Source organism: Theropithecus gelada, chromosome 3, assembly GCF_003255815.1.
Source record: "Theropithecus gelada isolate Dixy chromosome 3, Tgel_1.0, whole genome shotgun sequence".
Taxonomy (NCBI): domain Eukaryota; kingdom Metazoa; phylum Chordata; class Mammalia; order Primates; family Cercopithecidae; genus Theropithecus; species Theropithecus gelada.
In genome coordinates, this window is record NC_037670.1 from 173,243,128 (window position 1) to 173,270,615 (window position 27,488).

The 27,488-nt window shown below is 42.1% G+C and overlaps 1 protein-coding gene across 6 annotated transcripts in view; it reads right to left on the minus strand.

The window, feature by feature from the left end:
- The window catches only part of EZH2 (enhancer of zeste 2 polycomb repressive complex 2 subunit), a 77,675-nt gene extending 52,163 nt beyond the window's left edge, over positions 1-25,512 (minus strand). For 4 of the 6 annotated variants that reach the window (XM_025379824.1, XM_025379825.1, XM_025379821.1 and 1 more), the window contains exon 1: positions 25,330-25,512. The gene's annotated coding sequence lies outside the window, so the exon portion shown is untranslated. Of the gene's footprint in view, positions 1-24,363; positions 24,677-25,329 lie in introns of those variants that run through there. The other 2 variants (XM_025379823.1, XM_025379826.1) reach the window with 2 other exon arrangements.
- Positions 25,513-27,488: the final 1,976 nt, after the last annotated feature.

The following is a 27,488-nucleotide window of genomic DNA, read 5'->3' on the forward strand; positions in this document are numbered from 1 at the left end:
AAAAAAAAAAAAAAAAAAAAAAAAAAAAAAAAAAAAAAAAGAAACTGAAGACTTAGCAATTAACATAACAGAAAAAAATATCTGTGACTTTATACAGCTTAAAATCTAGTCGGATAGAAACAGTCAAAAACAAAGTGCCAGGTGCAGTAGCTCACGACTGTGATCCCAGCACTTTGGGAAGCTGAGGCAAGTGGATGACCTGAGGCCAGGAGTTCAAGACCAGGCTGACCAACATGGTGAAACCCCGTCTCTACTAAAAATACAAAAATTAGACAGGAGCGGTGGTGCACACCTGTAGCCCCGGCTACTCAGGAGGCTGAGGCATGAGAAACACTTGAGCCCAGGAGGCAGGGGTTTCAGTGAGCCAAGAATGTGCTACTATACCAGCCTGGGCAACAGAGTAAGACTCTGTCTCAAAAAAACAACAACAACAAAGTAAAATGTTTACATGTAAAATGATGTTGAGTGCTATGGGAGAAAAAACAATACAGGTAAGCGAGTTAAGGCAAGGGTGGCACACAAAGGAATGTGAGCTGAAGCACTCAGAGTCCCTGCTGTGTGGCAAAGCCCATGGGACACAGAGATCCCACCAACCAAACGCAGTTCACCAACAGCAAACCCAGGAGCAAACTAGGTAAGAACATGTTTTCTAGTAAAGATTCCAGAAATAATTAAATATCCACTTATGCAGATTTCAGTTCATCCACAACACCTCAGTGATCAACACAGCTTTAGAGAATTTTGACCAGGCATGAGAACTGGCATTCAAGAGCTGCTTGCTGGCCCCATTCTGGTTAACTAGTAGGTCTCATTATCCTGAACAAAGACTAAAAGTTAACACCATTTTATAAAACATATTTATGCAAATAGCCATTCTCTGTTACTATTATCAAGCCAAATTTTAAAAACTGATTTATTATAAAGCTGATCCTGAGGCTATGTCATTCTATAAGCTCTAACATTGACTATTTGGTTCTAACAAAATCTCCTCCTTAAATATGTGTAGCTAATTTGATGGTCTATATTTAATTTGTAAATTTGCTTTGGTTTTATCATAAAGGAACTTATATGAAATCATATTCATAAAATGAAAGTCAAATTAACCCTGGGATTTCAAACAACACTCAAGTTTGAAAAACACCACATGAGAAATAAAAATGGAGTACTGAAGTAATTCAAGAATAAAATGATAAGGGCCCTGACTGGGTTGACAGCAGCAGGCATAGAAAAAAGACTTAATTTTAGAATTAAAAATTAAGTCTAAAATTAAAAAACCAGATGCAATCATATCAGAAGGAAGGACAGGTCAAAAGATAATTGAACCCTAAATGAGCCACTGCTACAACAGAGAAAACAGAACTTCATTGAGGTTAATTATTCACATAGTAATTAGCTAGCATAGAAAAACAAAAACAGTAGTTCAAAGGAAGAACACCATTAACACCATTCTTCAGCATTTTGGTCTCATGACCTGTTTAGTTTACATGTGTTATAGCTATTAACACTTAACATAACAGAAATGAAAAACTAAGAGATTTTTTACAATTTACTTTTATTTATTTATTTTATTTATTTATTTATTTATTTTCTGAGACAAGGTCTCACTTGGGCTCTGGCTGAAGTGCAGTGGCACAATCACGGCTCACAGCAGCCTCACCTTCCTGGGCTTAGGTGATCCTCCCACCTTAACTTCCCAGGTAGCTAGGACCACAGGTGCACACTACCATGTCTGGCTATTTTTTTCTATTTTCAGCAGATACAGGGTTTTGCCATGTTGCCCAGGCTGGACTTGAATTCCTGGGCTCAAACTATCAGCCCGCCTTGGCCTCCCAAAGTGCTGGGATTACAGGTGTAAGCCACCACACCTGGCCCATTTTTTACTTTTATTAAAAACTGTAATAGCAAGCCCTCAGTATCCATGGGGGTCTGGGGGGCACTGGTTCCAGGAACTTCATGGATACCAAAATCCACAGATGATCATCTCTTATATAAAATGGCATAGTATTTGCATATAACCTATGCACATTCTCCCTTATACTTTAAATCATCTGGCTCTAGATTACTTATGATCATCTAATACAATGTAAATGTTACATAAATCGTTGTTATACTGTATTATTTGTATTTTTGTTTTTTGTTTTTTTTTTTTGGAGACAGAGTCTCACTCTGTCACCCAAGTTGGAGTACAGTGGAGCAATCTCAGTTCACTGCAACCTCCTCCGGGTTCAAGCGATTCTCCTGTCTCAGCCTCCTGAGTAGCTGGGATTACAGGCGCACGCCACCACGCCCAGCTAATTTTTGTATTTTTAGTAGAGACAGGGTTTCACCATGTTGGCCAGGCTGGTCTCGAACTCCTGACTTCAGGGGATCCACCCACACTGTCCTCCCAAAGTGCTGGGATTACAGGCGTGAGCCACAGCGCCTGGCCTGTTTTACTATTTTATTGGCTATTTTCCCACAAGTATTTTTGATCTGCAGTTGTTGAATGCACAGAAGCCGAACATATGGAGGGTCAACTGTACCTATTAATATAAATAACACATTTTTAAAAAGAAACTATTTTCCTTAAAAAAAAAAAAAAATTAGTGAGTAAGGGCAAGCGTGGTTGCTCATGCCTGTAATCCTTGCACTTTGGGGGGCTGAGGCAGGAGGATCACTTGAGCCCAGAAGTTTCAGACCAGCCTGAGCAACATAGTCTTCTTTTATTTAAAAAAAAAAAAAAAAAATTAATTAGTAAGCAGTGTTTTACATTTTTGCCAATTTCTTTAATATCTGTCTAATAGGAGACAGATTATCCTAACCGTTTCTGCATTCAATCTGTTCCAACATGTTGTTCTGGTTCAAGTATATGAAGAAAATCCAAACTTAAACATACTTAGCTTAGAAAAAGGAGAGTTTGAATAGCCTTCTGAGGTCATTGTAGATCTCGTGCTTTGATACTACACCAAAACAGTTCTATTAAAAAGTGGCTAGTTCAGTTCACAATTCAATCTCACGGGTGCTTTTCCTCAAAATAACCATCATACTTCAGTTAGCAGTGGTAATTTCTTACAAGATTAGATGCAACATGGAATCCGAAATTGTATCAGTGAACCTTTCCTACTCTACCACATTAACATTCATTAGTCTATTCACTTTAAATGAATCTTTAAACCCATGCACGATGTTATAAATCATCATTCCTCATCTAAAAAGTACTGGTCCACTGAGTTATGCAGATTTTCCAGAAGTTGGCATATTTCAAAAAATCATGTTTGTTAAACCCATTAATCTCATCAGAAAGTCTTTAAGTACTGGGAAGCTGTCATACTCACAGTAACAGACAAAAGTTTTCCAAAAATTTTAATTTTTGCTTGAAAGCCCAAATGTTCTCTCTGCCAACAAATATGGTCAGTTGTTTTCCGCGAAGTGACAGTCTCACTTCATTGATTTAAAAAAATGTCTGCCAAATACCTAAGGCTGAATAATCATGGTTTGTCAGACCCTCTTTTAAGTAAAAATGAAATTTCCATGAAAAAAGTGGCTAGTGGAGCTCACAACTTAATCACGTAAGTGCTTTTGCTCAAAACCCAACATACCTCAACATGCAGCAGAAGCACTTTACACACATTCCCATCTTGTTGCACAGAATGTTACAAGTGCATGCGTGCAAGGATCAAGATTCAACGAAACTGGCCGGGCACGGTGGCTCACGCCTGTAATCCCAGCACTTTGGGAGGCCGAGGCGGGCGGACCATGAGGTCAGGAGATCGAGACCATCCTGGCAAACATGGTGAAACCCCGTCTCTACTAAAAATGCAAAAAAAAATTAGCCGGGCATGGTGGCGGGCGCCTGTAGTCCCAGCTTCTCAGGAGGCTGAGGCAGGAGAATGGTGTGAACCCGGGAGGCGGCGGAGCTTGCAGTGAGCGGAGATCACGCCACTGCACTCCAGCCTGGGCAACAGAGCGAGACTCTATCTCAAAAAAAAAAAAAAAAAAAAGATTTAATGAAATTAATCATTTTTAGTACTTCATCAAAGACATTCTTAAGCAAAACTGGCTTTTTTAACTGCAAGTTCTAAGGTGCCAACAGTTTTTGCTCATTGCTTTTGCACCATGGGTACAAATGTCCAACACAGGTTTTTTTTTTTTTTAAGCAAGTAACAACTCAGTATTATTATGAAAATAGTTTCCGGGAGGTTGAGACACGAGAATCACTTGAACCTGGGAGGCAGAGGTTGCAGTGGGCCACGATGTCGCCACTGCAGTCCAGCCTGGGTGACAGAGCGAGACCCTGTCTCAAAAAGAAAAAAAAGAAAAGAAAAAATAGTTTTGATGCCATAGATCCCGGGCCACACTTTGAGAACAGCTCCCTTAAATATATCCAGACATCATATGAATCAGAAGTCATAATACCCTGCCTTTTCTTGCCTCATAGAGAACCTAAGAACAGTCAATACATTCAAATTATATATTTCTAAAATTTATAATGAAACCTAGAAATCACCACTCTTGCAACTAGAAAAAGGCAAACAAGAGTATATGTGAAAAATATTTAATGAAGGGTACTTTATTATACCTGTCAAACTACAGAATCTAAATTAAAATCTGTCATATGTCAGTGCCAAATTAAGAGACTAATACCTACTAAAAGTTGTTTAAATTGCTTCTGTTTTCACTTATCTTCTCCTTCACCACTGTAAGACATCATCAGTAGTTACAGTCACCCTTCTGACCCTCCTGCAACCTTAAGACAACCCCATCCTACCAACCAACTCCCTAAATACTCACACCTCACCCCATCACCATAAAAGATAAAATAAAAATATTGATCCAGGGACCTTTTTGCTCCTTAAACGACTCTATTGTTTTAAAAAAAAAAAAAGAGAGAGAATAACAAAAACATACAAGCTCATTACTGTGAGGGTCCCAAATATTCCATTCAACTGTCCTGCAAAGTGCTAGAAGAAACTTCTGTTGAAGGACTTGGGGAAAGGCAGGAACAAAGAGGTACTATCAAGCAGTCAATAATAATTTACTGAGCATTCCGAAAGTGTGAAATCCTGTGAGAGATCTATCGAAATGTGGAAAATACAACAGGTTTCAGTGCCTTCACTACAGTGGATTACATGTACGTGCAACTACAGATGAGAAAGCATAATGAACAGCATTTGCGTTCAAAAAGTCTCATGATAGGGGAAGATAACAGAAAAAAGTAAAGAACATATTTGTAGTCCTGGTTTCTGTAGTGCTAAAAAGTTAAGAGGCAAAGGAAAGTTATACTAATTTAGCCATCTTAGCTGAATGATAGAAAATATTAACTTGACTGTTGGAGCAAAAGCAAGTAGATTCTGCAGTAATATGTTTTCCACAACAATAAGATCACTTTCCTCCTTCCAGCAAGAGAGTAAACTAATGATTTCAAACTGAAGTCCATAGACCAGTATTCTGGTGTTTATCTGAAAGCACTGCTTAGAAAAGAAATGGCCATATAAATTTCAAGCAATTGAAGAACTGAACTATTTTAGGTGTTTTAAAGAATTTGCTTGAACAACAGATAAAACAGACTCACTAACTGAACTGACATCTGAAGGTTAAAGTTTTCAGCTAGGGGCCATGGCTCACACCTGTAATCCCAGCACTTCGGGAGGCTAAGGCAGGCAGATTGCCTGAGTCCAGGAGTTTGAGACCAGCCTGGGCAATATAGTGAAACCCTGTCTCTACTAAAAATACAAAACAATTAGCCAGGCGTGATGGCATACACCTATAGTCCCAGATACTCTGGAGGCTGAGGTGGGAGAATCAATCACCTGAGCCCAGGAGGCTGAGGCTGCAGTGAGCCAAGATCGTGCCACTATACTCCAGCCTGGGCAATCACAGTGAGACTGTCTCAAAAAAAAAAAACAAAAGAAAGTTTAAGTTTTTCTTGAAAACTATACTAAATCGATTTTATAAATTAAATCTTCTCATTTCATTGAGTATGTACTCAGTTTACTGAAACACTGTTGGATTCGGAAAACGGAAAAAAGTATGTACCAGAGGCCAGGGCGAAGTGGCTCACGCCTATAATCCTAGCACTTTGGGAGGCCAAGGCGGGCGAATCACTTGAGGTCAGGAATTGGAGACCAGCCTGGCCAACATGGTGAAACCCTGTCTCTACTAAAAATACAAAAATTAGCCGGGCGTGGTGGCAGGGGCCTGTAATCCCAGCTATTTGGGAGTCTGAGGCAGGAGAATCGCTTGAACCTGGGAGGCGGAGGATGCAGTAAGCCGAGATCACGCCACTGCTCTCCAGCCTGGGTGACAGAGACTTGTCTCCAAAAAAAAAAAGTACCAGAAACTAAAGCTATGATATGAAATTCATTATATTTCAAAGATGAGACATGAGATACCTGTTATTTCAACACTCCACTGAATACAAGCAAACAAAATGAAAGGGTAAGTCAATCTGATACCAGGTGTTCTTTTTGCTAAGAAGTCTATTTTAAATCTTACACCATGCATAAACCAACATTTAATTTACTTACACAAATGTAACATACATTGAGCAAAAATTTCAGAGAAAGCTCAATTTAGGTAAATACAAGGGTTCGATCCACCATTCCAGACGGTAAGCATACGCCTAAGTGAGCAAGAGAGAGGCGACATAAATCTGCTGTTCCCATAACCTGCTGGCCAAGTCTCTCAGACTGAGGGTATTTAGCCACTCAGGAGTGATTCTGATAGGGCTGCCCCTAAGTACAAACCAACAACTCTGTGCTCAACAGAAGAGCAACGATCTGTTCTCATTCTAGAGGAAAAACGGACTGGTCTTGAACCCAAAAAGAACATACTGGTTTGTGGTAAGGCATCTTCCCACGAACTCTGCATGGGTAACTTTGCCTACATGCTATTTTGCCTTGTACATTAACTTTACATCCTAATCCCCAAATAAGATGCAATTTCTTCTATATTCTGAAGACAGAATCATAAAATGGACTAGGTGGTTCAAACTACTAATCCCAAAGCATTTACAAAACCTCTCATAATTTCCAGGCAACCTAAACCAAGTAACCATTATCTAGTAATTTCAGTTTTTTAGTTCTGAAGATGCCACAGCCAGTTCTTCCAAGGAAGTACCAATGTCTGCAAAGTGCCATTTCTTTATTCTATGGCTACCAACCGAACCCCTCACTGAAGCAGACTCTTCAGAAACTCCTCTGGCTCATGTTGGCCCCAAAGTTCATGATTTACCTAAGAACAGTAGTCGTTTAGGGAAAGACAGAAGTAAACGAGGTAGGGCAGTTATGAGCAGTAAGTCTTTCCATGATTTTCCTATACTTAAAATGTATCACAAATATAAACACAACGCTGGGGTACTACAAAATTTCAAACGCTTCAAGTACTATTTACTTTAAAACCGATGAGATTTGTCAGTATTTGTGCTATGGTCTGAAGGTGTCCCTCAAAAACTCAGGTGTTGTCAATGTAACAGTATTAATATTAAGAGGTAGGGCCTTTCAGAGGTGATTAGACCATGAATGTTCCTTCCTTGTGAATGCCCTTATACCAGAGTCTGACTGAGGGAGTTGTTTCCAGCTTGCCCTTCCATCTTCTGCTATATGAGGACACAGTAAGAAGGCCTTCATGAGATGCAGGCACCTTGATCTTAAACTTCCCAGCCCCCAAAACTGCGAGAAATATATATATATATATACTTTTTTTTTTTTTTTTTTTTGCTTTTTTTCCTTTTGTGAGACAGGGTCTCACTCTGTTGCCTGGGCTACAGGGCAGTGGCATGATTTTGTCTCACTGCAAGCTCCACCTCCTGGGTTCAAGTGATTCTCCCACCTCAGCCTCCAAAGTAGCTGAGACCACAGGTGCACATCAACACACCCGGATAATTTTTGTATTTTTTGGTAGAGACGGGGGTTTCACCATATTGGTCAGGCTGGTCTCGAACTCCTAACCTCAAGCGATCCACCCACCTCAGCCTCCCAAAGTGCTGGGATTACAGACGTGAGCCACCGCACCTGGCCAACTTTTATTCTTTATAAATTACCCAGTCTTGGCCAGGTGCGGTGGCTCACGCCTGTAATCCCAGCACTTTGGGAAGCCAAGGCACGTAGATAACCTGAGAGCAGGAGCTCAAGACCAGCCTGGCCAACATGGTGAAACCCTGTCTCTACTAAAAATACAAAATTAGCTAGGCATGGTGGTGGGCACCCGTAATCCCAGCTACTCGGGAGGCTGACGCAGGAAAATCACTTGAACCCAGGAGGCGGAGGTTGCAGTGGGCTGAGATCATGCCACTGCAGTCCAGCCTGGGCAAAAAGAGCGAAACTCCATCTCAAAAATCAATCAATAAATAAATAATTTTAAAAATTACCCAGTCTCAGGCATTCTGTTATACCAGCACAAAACAGATGAAGACAATTTGTTTTACCAAAAGTTACCATCTACTGATTACTATAACATTACTTATCAAAAGCCCAGAGAAACTGGTTTTCTAAGTCTCCACTGACCTATGGAAATGATACAAAGAAATGACCAAGCACAGGGAAACTCATTATATAATTCCTACAGTTACCTTCCTGCTATTTGAGATTAATACCAAGGCTTTTAGGGGAGGAAAAAGAATTTTACCCCATGTATCATCCTCTTATGTAAATTTCTGCAGCCAGTTTGAATTTCTCCCCAGAAAATGAGATTTTTTTCTACCACATGGCAGGCTGCAAATTTTCTAAACTTTTATGTTCTGCTTCCCTTTTAAATATAAGTTCCAGTTTCAGGTCATTTATTTGCTTATAGGGCAAATGAGCACAGGCTGTTAAGAAGCAGCCAGGCCACATCTTGAACACATCGCTGCTTTCAGAAATTTCTTCCACCAGATACCCTAAACATCTCAATTTTAAAGTTCAACAGCTCCCTAGAGCAGGAGCACAATGCTGCCAGTATCTATACTAACACATAGCAAGAGTGACCTTTACTCCGGTTCCCCAATAAGTTCCTCATCTTCATCTGAGACTTCATCTGCCTGGCCATCTCTGTCCATATCACCATCAGCATTTTGGTCAAAACCATTCAACAAGTCTCTAGGAAGTTCCAAACATTCCCTTATCTTCCTGTCTTATTCTGAGACCTTCAAACTGTTCCAATCTCTGCCCATTACCCAGTCCAAAAGCTGCATCCACATTTTCAGGTATCTTTATTGCAATGCCCCACTTCTCTGGTATGAATTATGTATTAGTACATTCTCACATTGCTCTAAAGAGCTGAGGGTGGTTAATTTATAAAGAAAAGAGGTTTAATTTGTTTACAGTTCAGCAGTCTGTACAGGAAGCATGGCTGGGGAGGCCTCAGGAAACTTATCACAGTGGAAGGCAAAGGGGAAGCCAGTACATTATACATGGCTGGTGCTGGAGGAAGAGAGAGCGAACGGGGAGGTGCTACATACTTTTTAACAACCAGATCTCACGAGAACTCACTATCACAAGAACAGCAGGGAAAAGTCTGCCCCCGTGATTCAATCACTTCCCACCAGACCCCTCCTCCAACTTTGGGGATTACAATTTGACACGTGATTTGGGTGGGGCCACAGAGCCAAACTATATCACCCCAGAACTTCCATATGGGAAAAGAAGAAAATGAGAGGGCCAGGATGAGTGGCTGACATTAAGACTCTACAGACTCGAGGGTAGAAAAACACGACTTTTTCTTTAGTGTCTAGATTTAAAAGTTGGCATTTCCATTAGTACAGAATGTCTCTTTCTAGAGAATAAGAGAGTATCTCACTCTTTATTTGAATAGCCCGAATGGGTAAAAGACTAAGGCACCCAATAAGAAATTTGAAGAAATTTTCTTTTCTAGAAAATGTGTATAGTACAGCTGGCCAGTTACATGCTATTTGTGAATAACAAATCATACCAGACAAATGGTAAAAAAGAATTATTTCTTTAACTACAAGGGTACATTCTATAAGAAAAATTGGGTAAATTTGAACGCCAATTTACATTTGATTGTTTATAAAGGTAATTTATTCAGATACATCATAGTCCATTATAGTAAAAGCTTTTAGGTGCCATTATGCCCATAACGCAGAGACACAAACAAGGTAATAGGCTTATAATCAGCATTAGATGTTTTATGAATTGACTAACTTGATAAAGAATTTCAGAGAGATGCATATAACCACTGGATTAAATGCCAGCTAGGGAGAATCATACCACCACCTGTGATGGTAATCAAACTCTCCAGAGAAATAGTTTTACCTGGATAACAGAAACCAAGTGCTTAGAATCCTAGCATTTGCACTAAAAAGAACCCTACAGGCAGCAGTAGCCTATTTTTTTTTGGAGACACAGTCTCACTCTGTCACACAGGCTGGAATGCAGTGGTGCAAACATGGCTCACTGCAGCCTCTACCTTCCAGGCTCAAGTGACCCTCTCACCTCAACCTCCCATGTAGCTGGGACTACAGGCACATGCCACCACATGCGGCTAGTTTTTTGTAGACATGGGGCCTCACTTTGTTGTCCAGGCTGGTCTTGAACTCCTGGGCTCAAGCAATCCTCCCACCTCAGCCACTCAAAGTGCTGGGATTACTGGCATGAGCCAATGCACTTGGCCATAAAAGCCTATTTTTTAAGGCCCCACTAGCTGAGGGAACCCAGGCAAGTTATTTACTAATTACTTCATCTGCAAAATGAAGACATCCTCTCTGCAGGCACACACATGGTAGATACTCAATAAACACAAGTTGTTCATTATTTGTTCATCTCATTCATCTTACTATGAAGAAGAGATCCACAATAGCTACTTGCCAAGGAAATACAACTATTGTAATGGCAGAGCCTCACCCAAAGTCTACCACTCTTTGTACACCATCAAGCTATTGGTGGGATGTAGTCCTTCAAAAATATCTTCTTGGTCTGGCCCAATGGTTCATGCCTATAATCCCTGCACTCTGGCAGGCCAAGGTGAAAGGGTCACTTGAGCCCAGGAGTTTGAGACCAGCCTAGGCAACGTGAGACCCTGTCTCTATTTTTCAAAAAGAATCTTTATAGCATAACTTGAGCTCTCTATTTCAGGCAAATATTCTCCAAAGAGGCAAAATTGCTTAAGGAATTAAGTGGGGCAATTCAACACTTTCTTCCTCTATGCCAGTTCAAGCAACATTTCCGCCATCTACAGGGCCTGCTCAATTACTCTACAAAAGTATTTCCCGGCCGGGCGCGGTGGCTCAAGCCTGTAATCCCAGCACTTTGGGAGGCCAAGACGGGCGGATCACGAGGTCAGGAGATCGAGACCATCCTGGCTAACACGGTGAAACCCCGTCTCTACTAAAAAACACAAAAAACTAGCCGGGCGAGGTGGTGGGCACCTGTAGTCCCAGCTACTCGGGAGGCTAAGGCAGGAGAATGGCGTGAACCCGGGAGGCGGAGCTTACAGTGAGCTGAGATCTGGCCACTGCGCTCCAGCCTGGGCGACAGAGCGAGACTCCGTCTCAAAAAAAAAAAAAAAAAAAAAAAAGAAAAGTATTTCCCAACCTTTTCTGATCCATAAATAATTTTCAAAGTAGCCCAATATGGGGTTTACAAATAAATTTGCCAATTTTGCTTGCATTATTAAATAATGTTAATATAACACATTTTAGATCAGAATTTTATGAATAAGGATTGCAGTTTTTTCCTATCTAATGGTAGATCAGCATACTGTTTAAAAAGTATAAAATTCTGGCCAGATGCAGTGGCTCATGCCTGTAATCCCAGCACTTGGGGACTCCAAGGTGGGAGGTCACTTGAGCCCAGGAGTTCTAGACCAGCCCGGGCAACATGACAAAATCCCATCTCTACAAAAAACACAAAAATTAGCTGGGGGTGGTGGTGCATACCTGTAAGCCCAGATACTTGAGAGGCTGAGGTGGGAGGATCACTTGAGCCCAGGAGGTCAAGGCTGCAGCAAGCCATCATTGTGCCACTGCACCTAGGTGACAGAGTGGGACTCTGTCGCAAAAAAAAAAAAAAAAAAAAAGTATAAAGTTTATCTTATTATCAGCCCGGCCAACATGGTGAAATCCTGTCTCTACTAAAAATGCAAAAATTAGCCAGGTGTGGTGGTGCATACCTGTAATACCAGCTACTCGGGAGGCTGAGGCAGGAGAATCACTTGAACCCAGGAGGTGGAGGCTGCAGTAAGCCAAGACTGAGCCACTGCGTTCCAGCCTGGGTGACAAAGCGAGACCCTGTCTCAAAAGAGGAAAAAAAAATGTTCACCCTATTAGAATCTTTTATAATATTCATAAGGACAAATTCTACTTTCCTATTTAACAAATGATGCATGGTATTAAGTTTTACATAATTAAAATGCATGATTTTCAATAAATTCAAAAGTAAAATATTTGGGGCCAATAAACATGAAGGATACTCAACATTGTTAATGCAAATCAAAACCACAATGAGATAGCACCTCACACCCATTATGTTGGCCACAACCAAAAAAACAGAAAATAACAAGTGTTGGCAAGAATGCAGAGACATCAAAACCTTTGTGCACTGTGGGTGGAACTGTAAAAATTGTGCAGCCATTATGGAAAACAATACTGAGGTTACTCAAAAAATTAAAATAGAACTACCATATGATCCAGCAATCGCAATTCTGGATATACGGTCGTCCCACAGCATATGCAGAAGACTGGTTCCAAAAAATAAAAGACGAATAATAAAAAAAAAAGAAGACGACGACGACGACAACGACTGATTCCAGGACCATCCGTATACATCCAAATTCACTCATACTCAAACTCCAAAATCTGATCTATGGAACCTGCATATACAAAAAGCCCACCCACCCTATACACAAGTTTCACATCCTACAAATAGTATATTTTCTTTTTTCTTTTTTTTTTTTGAGCAGGGTCTTGTTCTGTTGCCCCTGGCTGGAGTGCAATGGCATGAATAACAGCTCACTGCAGCCTCGACCTCCCGGGCTCAAGCAATCCTCCTGCCTCAGCCTCCTGAGTAGCTGAAACTACAGGCGCATGCCACCACACCTAGCTAATTTTTGTATTTTTTGTAGCGACGAGGTCTCACTATGTTGTCCAGGCTGGTCTCAAACTCCTGGCCTCAAATGATCCTCCCACCCTGGCCTTCCAAGTGCTGGGATTACAGGTATCAACCACCACACCCAGCCAAATAGTATATTTTCTATCTATGGCTGGTTGAAAAAAATCCACTTATAGATGGATCCACACAGTTCAAACCTGTGTTGTTCAATGGGCAACCATATATCCAAAAGAATTCAAAGCAAGATCTCAAAGAGATATCTGTACACCAACATTTATTGCATATTACTCTTGGCTAACCATGAAAAGCGAATCATCAAATCACCAAGCAACCCAAATGTCCACCAACGATAAATGGATTTTAAAATGTGGTCTATACATACAACGAAATATATAGCCTTTAAAGAAAAGAAAAAAATTCTGTCACATGCTACAACATGGATGAACCTCAGTGACATTATGCTAAGCAAAATAAGCTAATCACAAAGGGGCAAATACTGTTTAATCCCATGCATGTATCTAAAATAGTCAAAAATCATAGAAACAGAAAGTAGAAAGGTGGCTGCCAAGAATTTGGGGGAAGTGGGAAATGGGAATTAGTGCTCAATGGGTACAGAACTTCAGTTCTGCAAGATGAAAAAGTTCTGGAGATCTGCTGTGCAACAATGTGAATGTATTTTACACTACTGAACTTTACATGTTTAAATGGTAAACATGACAAATTTAATATGTGCTTTTTACAATCTTTTTAAAAAAGTAAAATGTTTTCATTTAGAAACTACATGTATATTAGGCACAGGGCAGGTTCTCGACAAATAGTAATTAGTTCTATTATGTGCAAATATATGGTAGGAACTCATATATCTACAAATAGAATATATGAAATTTCACTATAGGCTATGACATATAAAATACAAAAGCTGCTTTAATTATGATTGAAATTCTTCCACTGTTTAAAAACAACTGACCGTCTATTTTCTTAGATTTTTGTGATTTGCTTAAAGCACTTCGTCAGTCTAGTCTTTAGTATCAAAAACCAAGGCACTAAAATAGATAAAGCAGTCATGACGTATTGTCTTTTTGATACCTTTTTTTTTTTAAACTTCCTGGAGACATCTTGATATACTATGTATGAATTTAGCCCATATAAATGCAGCTGAGGGAGAGAGATCACTGGGATCTGATTCAAGCCTATAATCCCACAGCTTTGGGAGGACAAGGTGGCAGGACACTCTGGGCAACATGTAAGACCCCATCTCTATAAAAAATAAAAAATAAAAAAATCAGCCAGACATCGTGTCTCATGTCTATTATTCCTAGCTACTTGGGAGGCTGAGATGGGAGGATCCCTTGAACCCAGGAGACTGAGGATGCAGTGAGCTATGATCACGCCACTACACTCCAGCCTGGGCAAGAGTGAAACCCTGGGTACAAAAAAAAAGAAAAAGAAAAAAAGAGGCCAGGCATGGTGGCTCACGCCTGTAATCCTAGCACTTTGCAAGGCCAAGGCGGGCGGATCACCTGAGGTCAGGAGTTCGAGACTGGTCAACATGGTGAAACCCCATCTCTACTAAAAATACAAAAATCGGCCAGGCGTAGTGGCGTGTGCCTGTAATCTCAGCTACCTGGGAGGCTGAGGCAGAAGAACTGCTGGAACCTGGGAGATAGAGGCTGCAACGAGCTGAGATTGTGCCACTCCACTCCATCCTGGGTGACAGAGCGAGACTCTGTCTCAAAAAAAAAAAAAAAAAAGAAAGATCATCATAAGATCAATTTGCAGAATAATTTCATGCTCTTCATTGTTTTTTTGTTGTTGTTTTTTGCCTCAGAGTTTCTCAAGCTTTCTGACTTTGATCAACAGTCTACCAAGGATATACATTAAAATTTTATAGTAATCAATATCATAACAGCAGCTAACATAGTACACTGGGTGAGGATGGTACTTAAATAATTATTTATTGAGTTGCTTAGAGAAGAGAGGTCTCCCAAGTTCCAAATCAACTTCACAAATATTTTATTAGTACTTACAATGTACAAAAACCTTTTTCTAAGCTCTGCCCTACAGATAATAAAAAGGAGCTTAAAATGAAGGGAAGAAGGAGAGAGAAAAAGGTAAAAGATTAATACACATGTTATGGTACTTCTAAGCAGGAAAGAAGATGCTTAATTTGGTTGGGATGGGAGAGGGGTGGTTTCAAGCCACAAGCTAAACAGCATCTTGAGATGCTAAAACACGGAAGATATTCCAGAAAGAGGACAGGTACAGAATCTCCACGTTAAATTTCCTGTAGACTAATAAGAAAACAAAGTGAGATCAACAGGAGAAAAGTATAAGAAAACTACCAGAGCCAGGCACAGCGGCTCATGCCTGCAATCCCAGCACCTTGGGAGGCCAAGATGGGAGACTCACTTGAGCTCCGGAGTCTGAGACCAACTTGGGCAACACGGTGAGAAACTCTGCCTCTAACAAAAATACAAAAAATTAGCTGGGCATGGTGGCGTGTGCCTGTGGTCCCAGCTACTCGGGAGACTGAGGTGGGAGGATTGTTTCAGCCCAGGTGGAGGTTGCAGTGAGCCAAGATTGTGCCACTGCAATCCAGGTTGGGTGACAGAGCAAAACCCTGCCTCAAAGAAAAAAAAAAGAAAACTATCAGAGATAATACTAATTCAGAGAGTTTGGGCTGTTCTACAAACTACCTACAATGCTACCTTCAGGAATTTCTTAACTTGAATCCACAGCCATGAGAAGGCTGAGGTGGGCAATGCCACAATCACCTACGGTGGTGGTAAACAACACCCAATGGAGGTCCAACAGCTTGCTTTATATATTTTTTTCTTTGTTAAACAGGAAAAGGAAAAGTTATGTATTACTTGTATATTGAAGAAAAACTAAAAATTTAATGTGGGGGCAATTTAGGTGTTGAGCAAAAGAACTGGTACTTTACAAAAACAAAATAGTGTACAGAAACCAAGTATATATACTCTGAAAAGCTTTCCTTTTCTATAATAAAAAAACGTACGAGAGGCTGAGGCAGAAGAATGGCGTGAACCTGGGAAGCAGAGCTTGCAGTGAGCCAAGATCACGCCACTGCACTCCAGCCTGGGCGACAGAGCAAGACTCCATCTCAAAAATAAAAATAAAAATAAAAATAATTTACTCGATTGTCAAAGTAGGCAGACTAAGTTTGGCAATCATCATTTCTACATACCACATTCTAAGATCAAGGTCACTTTTTACTTTTAATATTCTCATTTATCCTTTGAAGAAGTTTAAGATTTAACTCACTAATAAAAAGGTTTGAATTATGCAAAATGAAGAGAAATGCTAAATACAATCATTTTCAAAACTAGTTTAATTCAAAAAAAATTATTATGGCATACACCTAACAGTATATGAATAACATCCTTTTAGTTTACATGTTTCTGCAAACGCATAACATTTTGTTACACTAAATGACTCGTGAATTAAGGAAAATTTGTTTCACATAATTTATCTGATTATGCTTCCCATATTAAAGTTTTAACTTGATCTTTATATTAAAAATACACAAAATCAAACAAAAATGAATAAAATATTTGCAACACAATCTGACAGATAATGTGACTATGTACCCAGAACATACAAAGACCTCTTACCACTCAACCAGACAAGCCAATTTTTTAAAGGGGCAAAAGGCTTGAACCAAAAAAAGTATACAAATAGCCAACAAGCATATGAAAAGATGTTCCGACATCATTGATCATCTGAGAAACACAAACCCACAATGAGATACTTAATAATCATTTGATGGCCAAAATTTAAGACTGGCAACAGGAAGTGTCAATGAAAATGTGAAGAAACTGTAACTCCTGCACAGTTACAACTGTAACTTTCAATGTAAAATGGCACAACTATTTTGGAAAAGAGTTTTAACAGTTTCTTACAAAGTAAAATCAATATTTACCACTAAAACATACCCAGGAAAGACATACAAATGGTCATAGCAGCTTTATCAATAGCTAACAGTCCTATGTGTCCATCCATGGGTAAATCAATTTAAAAACTGTAGTATGTGCCTACAATGGATTACTAATTCAGAGAGTTTACTACAAGTCAGCTGCCATGGCTCATGCCTGTAATCCCAACACTCTGGGAGGCCAAGGCAGAATCATTTGAGCCCAGGAGTTGGAGACCATCCTGGGTGACACAGGAGGATCCCATCTCTACAAAAAAATATTAATAATAATGTTAGCTGGGCATGGTGGTACATGTCTGTGGTCCTAGCTACTTGGTAGGCTGAGGTAAGAGGTTTGATTGAGCCCAGGAGGTCAAGGTTGCAGTGAGTCGAGATCTCGCCTAAAACTACAAAAATTAGCTGGGTGTGGTGGCAGGTGCCCCGTAATCCCAGCTACTCAGGAGACTGAGGCAGAAGAATTGCTTGAACCCAGGAGGCAGAGGTTGCAGTGAGCCGAGACCATGCCACTGCACTCCAGCCTGGGTGACAGAGCGAGACTCCATTTCGGGGGGCGGGGAAAAAAAAAGTTGAGGGAACGACTGTAAAGGAGCATGAAAGGACTCTGAGATGATGGCATCCGTTACAGATCTTGATCGAGGCAGCGGTGCAGGTGCATACATGTGTCAAAACTCCTCAAATCATACCCTTCAAATGTGTGCTTTTTATTGTATGTAAATTATACTTCATACAGTTGTTTTAACTAAAAATTAATATAATTTGACAACACCTATTAAAACTAGAAATGTTCATAATCTTGAAACAGCCAACTCTATAAAAAATTGTAACACAAATGCTCAAAGATACATAAGGATATTCACTTCTTTTCAGGAGAGAAAACAATGTCAATCACAATGGATTGGTTTGCTGCGTAATGCACATTCATAAACTGGAATACTATGCATCCCACTTACAAAAGAGGTACAGTCGGATGGCTTAGAGCAAGGCGCAGCAAACATTCTCTGCAAAGGGCCACATGGTAAGTATTTTAGGCTTGGCAAGCAGTATCAAATCTCCCTTATATATTCTTCAGGGAAGTGGGGTGATGCTGTTTTACAACTCTTTAAAATGTTAATGTTCTCAGCTTGCAGGCCTTACAAAAAATGATTCCTGACTGAGAGATCAGAACTTTGAAGCTAACGTGCCCAAATTAAAATCCTTCCTCTACCACTAACTAGTTGTTACCTAATCTCTCCACCTCTCTATATTATAGTATCTATATAATGACCAAGCATATAGTGAGCCCTAAAGGAATATCAATTATTTTTTAATAAAATAGATCTCTCTGTATTCACCTTTAAAAAAAAGTCATGTTAGAACCAAATAACTTGGTCCCATTTTTATAAAATATATGTAAAAATACACATTCATAAATTAATACATTTGAAAATTTGGGGAAGAATATACAACAAACTGTTAAAGGTAGGGAATGAAGTAACAGGGATCAATACGCTTTCATTTTATAAATGTCTACATTGTTTCAGTACTTTAAACTGAACACATTTAATCAACAGACATTTCTGAATTGAAATAGATAAAACATGTGTGGTATCATTTTTGTAACTTACCAGTCCTAAGCACATAATTTTAACTTGAGAAGTGTTTGGTTCCATTAATGAGAAAGTACATCAACTCTTTAAAATAATATTGGCACAATAACTAAAAATCATTTATCGCTTTGTGCCAGGTACAGTTCTAAGGATTTCACATGTATCAATTCCTTTAATCTTCACAACCACCTTATCAGATGTTATCACTGTCCTCACCAATTTACAGACAGGGATGCTCAGACATCAAGAGGATAACACCCCAGACACAAACTGGTAGCTCAAGGATCGGAACCCAAGAAACTGTCTCCAAAGACCACTCCCTTAGAACTCTACTCTCCTCCCCTCTCAAATGCATACTATTACCACTTGAGCTGAGAAAGAAATTCTCAAAGTTAACCTTTGGTCTGTCTAGGGTTTCACACGGTACCTTCCATCGAACTACAATTACGTGCTTTTAAATGTAACTTTCTGAATGATTCAAATAAGCTCATTCTTCTTGCAGCTGACATATCGTTAATCATCCAGAAAGCCAGCAGATAACACAGAACAGATAATATGTGGAGTAGATAATATGGAGTCAAACAGAACTAAGTTTGGATCCCGATTGCAAATTTCCAACTGGATAATCCTGGGCAAATTCTTAACTCCTCCCCTGTAGACAGTTTCCTTCCGTTTCCTCATCTGTAAAGGTTTTCGGGATGCGTTACTAAATTTTGTATTCTGGTAAGATATATAGATAGAGAGATAGATACAGATATATATAGTGTAAAATTTACCATTTGTAACCATTTTTAACTGTACAATTCTGTGGCATTAAGTATATTCAAAATATTGTTCAACCATCACTATTATCCACCTCCAGAATTTTTTCATCATTCCAAACAGAAATTCCATATTCATTAAATAATAACTCCCCATTCACCTCTCCCCTCACAGCCCTGGTAACCTCTATTCAACTTTCTGTCTCCATAGAGTTGCCTCTTCTAACTACCTCATATAAATGAGATCATACAATTTTGTATTTTTGTACGAAAGGTTGTGTCTGGCTTATTTCACTCAGCATAATACTCTCCAGGTCCATCCATGTATCAGAATTTCACTCCTTTTATGTCTGAAATATTTTGAAATGTTTTTATTTTTATTTTGAAATTTCCTTTTGAAATTCTGAAATATCAGAATTTCACTCCTTTTATGTCTTTCACTCCTTTTATGTTTTCATTGGTTTATATACCACATTTTGTTAATTCACCTGTTGATAGACACAGGGTGATTTTTACAAAAATTAAAAACAAGAGCTGGGTACGGTGGGTCACACCTACAATCCCAGCACTTCGGGAGGCTGAGGTAGGCGGATCTCTTGAGTTCAGGAGTTCAAGACCAGCCTGAGCAACATGGCAAACCCTCTCTCTACAAAAAATACAAAAATTAGCCAGGCGTGGTGGCATGCACCTGTAGTCTCAGCTACTTGGGAGGCTGAGGTGGGAGGATCACTTGAGCCCAGAAGGCAGAGGTTGCAGTGAGCTGAGATCATGCATCTGCACTCCAGCCTGGGTAACAACCAGACCCTATCTCCAAAAAAAATTTTTTTTAATTTAAACATGTTTAAAAAGTATCCAGGCCGGGCGTACAGTGGCTCATGCCTGTAACCCCAGCACTTTGGAAGACGAAGGCAGGTGGATCATCTGAGGTCAGTTCGAGACCAGCCTGGCCAACATGGTGAAACCCTGTCTCAACTAAAAATACAAAAACTAGCTGGGTGTGGTGGTGCGTGCCTGTAATTTCAGCTACTCAGGAGGCTGAGGCAGGAGAATCGCTTGAACCCAGGAGGCAGAGGTTGCAGTGAGCGGAGACTGTACCACTGCACTCCACCCTAGGCAACAAGAGTGAGATTTCGTATCCAAAAAAAAAAAAAAAAACACACACACAGCAGGGTGCGGTGGCTCATGCCTATAATCCCACCACTTTGGGAGGACAAGGCAGGTGAATCACTTGAGGTCAGAAGTTCCAGACCATCCTCGCCAACATGGTGAAACCCAGTCTCTACTAAAAATATAAAAATTAGCTGAGGCTGGGCATAGTGGCTCACGCCTGTAATCCTAGTACTTTGGGAGGCCAGGGCAGGTGGATTACCCGAGGTCGGGAGTTAGAGACCAGCTGGCCAACATGGTGAAATCCCATCTCTACTAAAAATACAAAAACTAGCCAGGCGTGGTGGTGCATGCCTGTAATCCCAGCTACTTGGGAGGCTGAGGCAGGAGAATCGTTTGAACCCAGGAGGTGGAGGTTGCAGTGAGCCAAGATGGCGCCACTGCACTCCAGCCTGGGTGACAGAGTGAGACTTCGTCTCAAAAAAATAAAAAATAAATAAATAAATTAGCCAAGTGTGGTGGCACACGCTTGTAGTCCCAGCTACTCAGAAGGCTGAGGCACAAGAATCACTTTCGAGACTCTGTCTCAAAAAAAAGAAGTATCTGGGTCAGACACAGTGGCTCAGCCTGTCATCCCCATACTTTAGGAAACCAAGGCAGAAGGATTGCCTGGGGCCAGGAGTTTGAGATCAACATGGGCAACGAAGCAGGATCCCATCTCTACAAAAAATAAAAAAATTAAATTAGCCAGCACAATGGTATGCACTGGTAGTACTACTCAGGAGGCTGAGACAGGAGGATCCCCGGAGCCCAGGAGTTCAAGGATGCGGTGAGCTATGATCTTGTTCTGTCTTGCTATTGTTAATGGAAAACAAGATCAATTATTAAGAAACTGCTAACCATATAATCTAAACACAAATTTGTCATATTTTCATACCAAGTAGTGGAACAGTGGCAAGATGTGGAATGGTGCAACCATCTTAGAAATATTACCTGCTGTAACTTTTGAGGTATCACTAAATTTGCTAATCCATATTTAAATCATTTTAAAAGAATGATGAAAAGCATCCCAATAAATGATTCAATTACACTGTCACATCCTTCAGTTTTAGCTCCAAAACCTACCTCAATTTACTCCAATAAAGAACTCATGAATTATAACAAAACAGCTTTTCAGTTAAAAGATCTACTACCCTCTCTCGCCCTTGCCCTTTCCCTTCCTTGTATTTTTGTAAAGGGATCATCAATATTAACATTAAATCAAATTAAGCCGATACTATTACTAAATATCCAGATGATTCATCAAGTTCTCTCCAGTTGCCGAGTGTAACAGTTGCATCTAAAAGATATCTAATTTTCAATACTACAGATTATAACCGGGAAAAACTTGGAACTTGTTCACCTTGACAATTATTTTTCTTTGTAATCATTCCCTATTAAAGAGGGAGAAAAACACCTCTCAAAGTTCCTCACATTAATACTAATATATCCTGTTCACTTTGCAAGTTCCTTAGTCAAATTATTTCCCTACATTTTTCATATTTCGTTAATTCATTCAACTATATTTAAAACCCCTATTCTCTAGCAACTACCAATGTAGGTGCTAGGTATACAAAGAAAAAAATAAGACAGAGCCTCTACCAGGAGGCACTTTGAGTGTAGGGAAGGGAGGGATGCATAAACAAGTGATTACAATACAATTGACTCATGCTACAATAAAATATGATCAAAGCCCTGTGGAAACACAAGAGTGTCTGGGAATTCAGGGAAGACCTCCAGAAGGTAAAGTATGTATCATCTGACCATGAACCTTTCTCTGAATTTAATGAATTGCTGCTCTTCACTTATGCTCTCCCCCGAAGATTTCACCTACTCGTATAGAATCTATCATGATTTACAGAAAATTTTTCATCTATACTGATATAAAGACTTCAAGGCTAATCCATAAATCATTGCTAATTAACCATAGAATACATTATATTGGAGGATTTGTCCTTGTTGGTTTTTAAAAAGCAGATCAACTTTCTCAATCACTGTTCATGTAAAGGGTAATACTGAAACAAATTCACAATCCTTGAGCACACTACCTCAAAAGCAGGAAGATATCCTGGGAAAATTCCAATAGGACTTGGAGAAATTTGCCTAAAATTTTTAAACGGCCAACATAAAGATATTCACTTATATGTATCTGTGCAAGGCAAAGCTAGGTATCAAAGTATCAGAACTTTTTCTAACTACACTAGATAAACAAGTGTGTGTTTTTTTTTAAGTCACTGCTACTTAAACTGACTAAATACATTCTGAGTTGTACCAGAAAATAATTTAAGATGAATTTTTAAACCAATTTCCCAAAGAGATGTTTTTCAAAATATCTCACGGCAAGTACAAAGAACAGTAATTATCAAATACAGAACACGCAAGGGCAAAGTTAGAAATTTTTATCCTAGGCTGGGCATGGTGGCTCACATCTGGATCAGCACTTTGGGAAGTGGAGGCGGGTAAATCACTTGAGGTCAGGAGTTCGAGATCAGCCTGGCCAATATGGTGAAACCCCGCCTCTGCTAAAAATAAAAAAATTAGCCGGGTGTCATGGTGCGTGCCTGTAGTTCCAGCTACTCGGGTGGTTGAGGCAGGGGAATTCCTTAAACCCAGGAGGCAGAGATTGTAGTGAGCCCAGATAAGGCCATTGCACTCCAGCCTGGACGACAGAGCAAGGCTCTGTCTCAAAAAAAAAAATTATCTTAAAATATCCGATTTTCTGCCAAATATCTGCATAACTAGCTCATCTCATAATGGACAAGATTATTAATAGGATTTTTTAATACAGAATTATTAGTAACTAATATAAACGTTATTTTTTTGTTATAATGTCTCAACACTTAGACCAGCACCTGGAATGCCTGTACAGTGGTGTCAACACTCTCCAAAATATATGTAATAAATTTATACTGCACTTATTTGTCTCCATTTTTACGAAACCATAAGTTAGTAGATGCACATTAGATCTTTATCACATAGGACAGTGCAACCAGAAGAACGCCTATGTTTTTCTAACTTGTTTTCCTGGAATATACTCACTTTCCACAAAAACGAGAATTTAAGATGCAATGTTCCTGTTTCCGGGAAACCTTAAATATTACATAACCCAACACATCTCCAAAAAGAGAGAACAACATGCTTTATATCTATGACTAGAATCCTACCTATTCCTAACTTTAGAGACCATGAATAGAACATTAAAATATATCTTAAATACTTGTTTTCTTGCAAATAAAATTTACAAATAAACAAGTTAGGATTACACACTTGATCCGTATTCTTAAATATGAATTAGTTGCTAATGCTTATGAAGAGTAATAGAAAATAAACTCCAAAACCCCTAAAAGTATTGACTACATTCAACCGTGACTACATTCGTGTTTTTCAAAGGTTTATTAAATGCTGTTTTATGGTGACATCAAAACTCCACAAAATTAAGCTAATAACTTCCTTGAACCCTAAAAAGCAAGCCTTTAAGTAAACATCAAAGATACATTTTTATTTCCAAATGAATTTAAATGTTACAGATACTGTGTGATAAACAAAGGAAGTTTAACTGTGGACAGCACACGTTAAATTTCTTAGGCAACAAACATTTCTGCATCCAGTCTTTTCTGAATCACCAAAGCTATTGTTCACAGAAAACGAGACCAATTACTAAGAAACTGCTAACCATATAATCTAAACACACATTTGTCATAGCCATTCTATTTTGATCACCTACTTCTACCACCTCATCCTCATTCAACCCGTCGGGATTTGGGAAATAATCTCTGGCTGAATGACAGTTGATTTCGTTAGCACCTGTCGCCATTCTCAGATGTATCACACAAGTTGGCCAAAACAGCTTGTAACGTTTAAGGATTACGATTCTTTAGAAAGTGGGAACTCACTAGGCGTTCACCAAGTTTTCCAAAAGATCGTGCTTCTCGATTCCTCCCGCTTTCAAAAAGTAACCCTGTGGCACAGATTTTTGGGGGGAGTGGAAGGGGATGTACACAATGAAGTGGGAATTCAAAAGGAAGCCCTCCAAAAACACAATCAATAGAGAGCAGAACAGCTCGACTCTTCCCTCAAACTTAGCATAAAGCCAGACCAGGCGGCGAGGGCAGCCCGCGACCGCCGGAGCTCAGGGGGATTTCGGGGTGCGTCCTGGGGAAACGTCAGAGGCGAAGCTACTCCGAGTTCCCCGCCGCGAACGTCGTCCCGCGGTCGCCGCGGCCCCAGCCCGGGGTCAGCGCGCCCGGGATGGGGGCGTGCGCGGGGCTGGGGCCGAGCCCTGCCCACCCCGGCAGCGGCCCGCGCCTCCCCACGCCCCTCTCCCGCCCGCCGGCGGGCCCGGGTGTCATGCCCCTTCCCCTCGCGCCGAGCCCTCCGGAGACACAGTCCGTCCTTTGTCTGAGTGCAGACTCGGCGGCTGGGTCCCACCAACTTGTGTCTGTCCCGTCCCACCCGGGCGCTCCCGCCGCGGCCGCACCACACAAAGGAGACTTGAGGCTCGAGCTGCCACCCTGGACCGGGCACCGGAACGCCCCGACCCCGGCCCCGGCGCCCCGGCCAGGGCAGGCACCGGGAAAGCTGCCCCCCACACGCCCCCCGCCCCGCAGCTCCGGGGGTCCGCGCTGCCCCACTCGCAGGCTCCCGCTGGCCAGCCCCAAGCTCACAGCTCCTTCCGGGGAGGGGGGTCTCCCCTCACCCTCCACCCCCCGCACGCCTACAAACGCGGCGCCCGGGTGAGCCCCGTTCAGGCGATACCCGGGACCGGCACAGCAACGGCGGGGAGGTTCTGCCGCCGCCGCCGTCGCCTGCTTCGCACTCCTGGAGCCCCACCGGCCGGGCCGCCCGCAGCGGCGCGTTACCTTCGTCCCGCGCGCCGGCTCGCGCTGTTCCCGCGCGTCGCCCCCGCGCGCCGCCGCCGCCGCCGGGGCTCCACTGCCTTCTGTGTCCCACCGGGTGTCGGACGCGACCGGACCGAGCGCCAAACGCGGCAGTCCAATCGCCATCGCTTTTATTTGGCCCCCCCAACCCAATCAAGCACCGCCCCGATTGGCGGGACGCTAGGCGGGCGCCCGTCCAATCACAGGGCCCGCCGGGCTCGGAGGCGCCGAGCCAGCCCCACGCAGAGTGCGCTCAGGGCTCGCGGGCGGGCGGTGGTGGCGCGTGCGCGCGCGGGCGGTGGCGGGGCTCGCTTGAAGCGACGCGACTGGCCTTGTGGAAGCGCTGCCGCCGTCTCTTTGTTCTTTCGCTGAACACACGGCGCCTCTCAGGAAGGCGGTGTGCAGGCAGGCGGGGACCGGGAGACATCGCGGGGGCCCGGAGCCCACCGCGAACGGGAGGCGGGGAGGATGGGTGGCGGGAACGGGCCGAAGGGCGGGACGACGCGCCGGCTGCTCTTGGCGGGAACCGGCGCCGCGGAGTTCCCGGGCGGGGGAGGGGCGGAGGAGGGGAGGGGCGAGGCGGGGACTGGAAGCCAAGTTTGAACCAGTTCAAAACTCGGGGGTGGTAACGGTTTTAACCGCCGCGCTCGTTTCCCCGCGCGCGGTGCCGAGGCCCGAGCTGGCCTCTCCTGGCGGTGCCCGGGGAGGGGAGGGCGCGGGCCCCGGAGGTCGGCTCTGCTGCGGCGCGGCCTTTGCGGGGAGACGCTCGCCCGCCCCGCGCGCTGCCGCCGGCCCCGTTACTACTTTTTTTTTTTTTCCTCTGAGACGGAGTTTCGCTCTTGTTGCCCAGGCTGGAGTGCAATGGCGCGATCTCAACTCACCGCAACCTCCGCCTTCCGTGTTCAAGAGATTCTCCTGCCTCAGCCTCCCGGGTAGCGGGGATTACAAGCATGCGCCACTACGCCCGGCAATTTTGTATTTTTAGTAGAGACGGGGTTTCTCCGTGTTGGTCAGGCTGGTCTCGAACTCCTGACTGCAGGTGATCCGCCCGCCTCGGCCTCCCAAAGTGCTGGGATTACAGGCGTGAGCCACAGCGCCCGGCCCGGTCCCGTTGATGTTGCCTGCTGCTGCCTCGGCCACTTCCCGCCCCCGCCGCTGGACTTTGGCTGAGCTCGCAGTGCTTATCGCCCTAGAAACCTGTGAAAGGGTGACATTACTGCCATTTCAGACCCTTCCAGTGTTTGTAGTGCCAAGCAAGTGTCAGTGTTAAAAATCGTTTATTAAGATGAGCGCTGTTCACTTGCCGCCTCTGCAAAGTGTAAGGATATTTGCAATATTTTTTAGTGATTAAACAATGATCTTAGTTATGGGGGGGGTCAACCTGCCTCAACTCAGGAATTAGGGGGCTTCTGCTTAGGATACAATCTCTCCTATTGCTTCATGTGGCAATGCAGTTAAGAGTATTACGAATTTATTTTTACTAGGATGTACCTATGGGGTAAAATACCATTGTCCTGTAAACTGAGATTCCATATTGATAGTTCAGACTGGACACTGAAAAAAGGCCACCTATGAACTGTTGGGGTAAAAATCTGAAGAAATCTTTTTAATGATTTTAATAACTAGCCAGAATTTTTCTTTTTCTTTTTCTTTTTTCTTTTTTTCTTTTTTTTTTTTTGAGATGGTCTCACTCTGTCGCCCAGGCTGGAGTGCAGCAGCGCCATCTCAGCTCACTGCAAGTTCCGCCTCCCGGGTTCACACCATTCTCCTGCCTCAGCCTCCCAGGGTAGCTGGGACCACAGGCGCCCGCCACCACGCCGGGCTAATTTTTTGTGTTTTTAGTAGAGACGGGGTTTCACCATGTTAGCCAGGGTGGTCTCGATTTCCTGACCTTGTGATCCACGCATCTCAGCCTCCCAAAGTGCTGGGATTACAGGCGTGAGCCACCGCGCCCGGCCATAATTTTTCATCAGGTGATTTAGCCCATAATTTTCCCGCCTTTCCTAAATCACCATTCCATTCCTCACATATATTCTGAACCACGCCAATGTTGGAAAGTATATATGAAGGGAAGCTAAAAGATAAGGAGAAACAAGCAATCATGTGCTCAGATAAAAGCAAAATTATCTTGTGAATCAATG